Source organism: Ursus americanus, chromosome 14 (assembly GCF_024610735.1).
Source record: "Ursus americanus isolate L20-20 chromosome 14, mUrsAme1.1.p, whole genome shotgun sequence".
NCBI classification, from domain to species: domain Eukaryota; kingdom Metazoa; phylum Chordata; class Mammalia; order Carnivora; family Ursidae; genus Ursus; species Ursus americanus.
In genome coordinates this window covers 21,185,662-21,191,404 of record NC_142140.1, presented here as the reverse complement: position 1 = coordinate 21,191,404, position 5,743 = coordinate 21,185,662, and positions in this window count along the sequence as shown.

Sequence of the window (5,743 nt, the reverse complement as noted above, 5' to 3'; positions counted from 1 at the left end):
TAGTTTCTCGCACTACCAGATGTTCCCAGGTCACCTACTATATTTGCTACCCCAGCCCTAGAGTAGGGCATTTCTCCGAGAATCTCTGGTTCCTTTTTATAGAGGATGGTATCAGACACCAAGAACTAGGTGCTAAGTATGCTTGTTACCAGGATGTCTTTGCTTCTAGGCCTTCCTTGCAGATAGAACAAGGGAATAGATGTAGGTATATAAACACCTCTGTATACCTATATCTATAAATATTCCTACGACCTATATTTATATTAAATTAAACTTGAGTTCATCCTGATGTCTCCAACTCTAACCCATTTTCACATAGTTCATGCTTTCTCCTCTTTCTTACCTATAATCTCCTACTTCAACAGTAAGAAATTTGGCTCCTAACATTTGTCATCCATTTATTAAATTGTTCATTTACAGTATAAATGCATGGTGGTCCCAGAAGCGATAACCCATGTTCCCGTAGGAAACAACATCACCAAGTGTAGCTCAGTACATATGAACAGTTCCTTTTACCTTTAGTCTTACAGACTATAGTTATTTCTAATGTTACTTAGGTAGACACCTTTCTCCCTGACACTTCAATACAGTTGTCTCCTACATTTATAATACAGTCAGATAGCTTTGTCACATTTTTCATTTCATCCTTTAATTCTGCAACTTCCTAAATTATTTTTTTAATTGCATACACTTAAGTTTACTCTTTTGGCTGTAAATTTCTATAGATTTCAACAAATATGTAGTATCACGTATCGATCATTACAGTATTATACAGAATAGTATCACTGCCCTAAAAAAATCCCCTGTACTCTGCCTGTTGAAACCTCCCTCCCATCCTCCCCAGGACCCCTGGGCTTCACCATTTACATCATTTTGCCTATTTCTTAATGTCCCATGATTGGAATCATACAGCATGTAAGATTGACTTCTTTCACTTAGGAGTAGAATTTAATATTGATTCACAGCTTTGCATGGCTTGATAGCTCACTCCTTTTTGTCCCAGAATAGTATTCTACTATATGGATATACCACAGCTTGGTTACTCACCCAGTGAGGGGCATCTTGGTCTTGGTGATTATGAATGAAGCTTCCATAAATACTGCAAGATTTTGTTGTGCAAGTTCATGTGGATATGGGTTTCCAATCAATTGGATATATATCAAGGAGCACAATTACTAGATCATATGATAAAGCTATCCTTAGCTTTTTTAAAAAAAATGCCAAACTGACGTGGAGAGTGGCTGTACGATTTCACATTTTTACCAGCAATGAAGTAAAGTTCCTGTTGTTTTGTGTACTCCTCAACAATTGTTAGTTTTTTTTTCTTTTAGCCATTCTAATAAGTGTGAGGTTTCTTATTGTTGTTTTAATTTGCATCTCCATAATTAAAAAATGATTTTGTGCATATTTTCATATGCTTATTTTCCATCTGGATATCTTCTGGGATGAGGTATCATTTTAGACTTTTTGTCTATTTTCAAACAGGTTGTTTTGCTGTTGATGGTATACAAAAACTCATCATCAAACTCAAGGCCACACAAATTTTCCCCTATGGGTTCTTCTGGAAGGTTTATAGTTCTGCATTTTACATTAAAGTGTTTGATACATTCTGAGTTAATTTTGATTAAGGTCTATATCTGGATTTATTTATTTGCATATGGATGTTCCAATGCTGTTTGGTGAGAGGACTGTCCTTGCTCCATTGCATTGCCTTTGCTCCTTTGTCAAATATCAAATGACTGTATTTGTGTGAGTCTATTTCTGGATTCCGTCTTCTAGTCCATTAATCCATGTGTCTGTTCTTGCACCAATACTACCATTTCTTGAATACTGTAGTTTAATAATAAGTCTTGAAATTGGATTGTGTGAGTCCTACAACTTTGTTTCTCTTCTTCAATATTGTACTGGCTCTTGTAGGTCTTTTGCTTTTCCATATAAACTTTAGAATTCATATCAATAAATACAAAATATCTCACTGTAATTTTAGTTGGAATTATGTTGAATGTGACGATCAAATTTGGAAAAATTGACATCGGGCCTTCTAATCAATGAACATGGAACATCTTTCATTTATTTAGATATCTGATTTCTTTCATTGTAATTTTCCACATATAGAAGGCTTATATATATGGTTAGATTTCTACCTCATTATTTTAATTTTGGGTGCTATTACAAATGTCTATTATAATATATAATATATATAATATGTTTATAAACATAAATTATATTATTTTTATATTTATTATATATTTATATATTTTTATATGTTATATATTTATATATATTTTATAATTTCTAATTCCAATTATTTGAATGCCATTGCTTTTATCTAGGAAAGCAATTTATTTTTGTATTCTATGACTTTGCTATACTTAGTCATCCATTCAAGAAGTTTTCTGGTAAAGTCTTTGGGATTTTCTAGATAGTCAATTATGACATCTGTGAATAAAGGCAGTTTCATTTCTTCCTTTCATGACTTTCTAACATCAGAAAATTAAAAAGTCCGAGAATGTAATAGAAAAATACAAAAGACCCCTTTTTAATTCTTTCTCATATTTCCCCTGGAGTCCTTTTTCTTCAAAAATTCAGCACAACTACATTTAAGCTTTCCTCTATACTGGGTACATTGCAAGAAGAGGAAAAAGTTGTCATATATTTACTTATAAAAAGTTGTCATGTATTTACTTGTCATATTTACTTATATTTACATATATTTATTTAAGAAACATTTCTTAAATGGAAATAAATCTTTTTTTAAAAAACGATTTTATTTATTTATTAGAGAGAGTGAGAGAGAGAGCAGGAGTGAGGGGAGGGGCAGAGGAAGAGGGAGAAGCAGACTCCCCACTGAGCTCGACATGGGGCCCGATCCCAGGACTCCAGGATCATGACCTGAGCCAAAGGCAGACGCTTAACTGACTGAGCCACCCAGGCCCCCCTTAAACAGAAATTTCTAAGGAGGAAATGAAAATTATAGAAACATGTCATCAGTCTTCCAGAGTTGGCTCAATATTCCAAATCCTGCCCTTTGATGGACCAACAACTATCTTTTTATAATATAATTTTAACTCTAAAATTCTTACAAAGAATGCATTACAGTTTCTGTGTTTAAGAACAGAATTGGGCATTATAGATGTACTGTGTATTTGTATAGCTATAATCCGGTTATAGAGCGTCCCCTTTTCAAGGGCAAAGCAATCATCTCTGATGTGTTACGCTTTAGCTTCGAGTTGTTGACTCCTTCAGGAATGCACGAGTAGATCTTGCAATGAAATTAATGTATAACCATTACACAAAGGCATGCTGATTACACACTGATAGTATATTGATTACAGATCTAAGCAGAAGAGGAATGGATATCACCACCCCAAACATGAATTGAGCCATTAGGTGGATTGCAACAGGCTAAATTAAGATCCACAAACACTGACCTGAAATGTACAGAAATTAATTTAACAGCAAACCAGACTAAGATAACATAGGCAAGTAAATGCATCATCACTCTGAATTTCTAGCTGTAAGCAGTAGCAATATAAGAATGCCTTACTGTGGAACAAATAGCTTAGCAAGTTAGGCTTCATTTAGGCAAAGTTGCATTTTTTCATTTAGCATAAATGTGTGCATTGTATGCAAGACATTGTGACAAATCAAGAGAGTGTGGTTAAAAGAAATAAATGCACTTGGCTTTTGCCTTTTTAATTGTATTAGACTCCTAGGTCAAGCCTTAGTAATTTGGGGGGCTGGTTCAATAGGAGAACTTTATATGATAGGAGTGTCTTATGCCCTAAGGGTGAGGGTGAAAAAGGGCCTCAGGAAGCTTGTGGAGGCATGAACTAGGGCACTAAAGAATACAGCAAGCTCCCCTCTGCCTCCGTCTTTGACTTTCTTGTATAAACATGTTATGGTTGTCTTTAGCTTCAGACCTGCCTTTTCTACTCTCCTGTTCACGTAATAAAAAATAGTTGCTCATTTACACAACCCACAGACATTTATGGAATGTTCATCATTTCAATCCTTGTTTTTTTTTTTTAAGGTTTATTTATTTATTTGAGAGAGAAAGAGAGAGAGTGTGAGCGGGGCGGGGACAGGGGGAGAGGGAGAGAGAGAGAATGTCAAGCAGACTCCACACTGAGTGTGGAGCCACTCGGGGCTCAATCACAGGACCCTGAGATCATGACCTGAGCTGAATTTGAGAGTCAGATGCTTAAGCAACTGTGCCACCCTGGCACCCCTCCAAGCCTTGTTTTAAGTACTTGAATACAGACTGCAATGAAGAAGGGACAAAACACCCGCCCCCATTGAGCTTTTATACCCTAGCGTATAGACACAGACAATAAATAATAAACATCAAAAATAAGATATAAGGAAAATGTTAGAAAGTGTTAAATGCCGAAGGGAGACTACATGGGTCATGAATAGGGCAGGGAGGTTGCAACTTTAGACAGGATAACAGAATTACCAGAATAGGCCTCATGGATAGGATAATGTTTGCAGAAAGACTTGAAGAAGTGTGAGATGTGGCCATGCAGGTATCTGGAGGATGAACGTCATGGGCAGAGGGAATGATCTGGGTAAAAGTCTCAAGGTGGAGTACGCAACAGGTGTATGGAACAGCATGAAAGCCAATGTGCCTGGAACAGAGAACTAAAGGATTGAGAGGTGCCAGCACAGAGATAACAGGCCCACAAGTCCTGTGGCACTTTGCAGGCTATTTTAAGGACTGGTTCTTTTTCCTTGAGGAAAATGGGAGCCCTGAGAGGCTTTGAGGAGATGAGTAACACGATTCCGTCTCCAGGTTGGATCTTACTGTCTGAGCTATGTGGGGATGATAAATAAATCAAGCAATCTCTCTCCTACTCCTTTTCAGCTTTTGTGAGGTCACATACCCACCCCAGGCCAATGGCTGCTCCCCACGGAGCTGAGGCTCAGTAGGTGAGGCCAGGTTGCCTGTGCCTCAGAGTTGGGGCCGTGGCGTGGGAGAAGTTTTCAGAAAGTGAGGAACAGTTCGGGGAAAGAGTGTGAAGAGGCTGGCAACCTATTAGTTGCTCACTTCATGTCAGTTACAATCTAGCAGAGTAACATGTGTCCATAAAGATTTTCTGTCCATATCACAACTCCCTGTAGTGAGAGGGGTATCAGTCAAGTACGAAGGGAGGTTGAGACGAGACAAAATCACTTTTATGGGGCTCACGAAAGCACTTGAATTTGAAAGGCAGTTTGGGTTTGGCCATCTGGAGATGGGGGCGCAGGAAGGGGTGGAAGAAGAGGTCATTTAATATAGAAAAAACATTATGGGCCCAAAGCCCTGAATGTTTCCTCCCCCAGGCAGGGGTAGGTAAGGTACTGCAGACAGTATGTTACGCACTAATTATGCATGAGTTTACTCAGGAGACTGTGAAACTGCTCCACAGTAATGGGTACTTGTCTTAGCACACGCATCCTCCTTTCTCTCGTGCACCCCAACAAATAATAAAGAGAAAAGGTATTAGAACAAATGTCAGTGCAAAACACACTCTTTCTGTGAATATGATTGTAGCACAGGGATCCTCTATTAGAAAGTCTGTAGACACGTTGATTAAAGTAGTAGGAAATTTCCTTCCCTAAACTTTTTGCCTTTGGATACTTAAACTTGAACACGAGTGCTGGTGAAATACGATGGTCCAAATTCCATAAGAAAGACCAGAAGCCATTTAACAATGATCTATTTTAAGCCAGAGAGGAATCCTCTGGGTAATTAAAATCT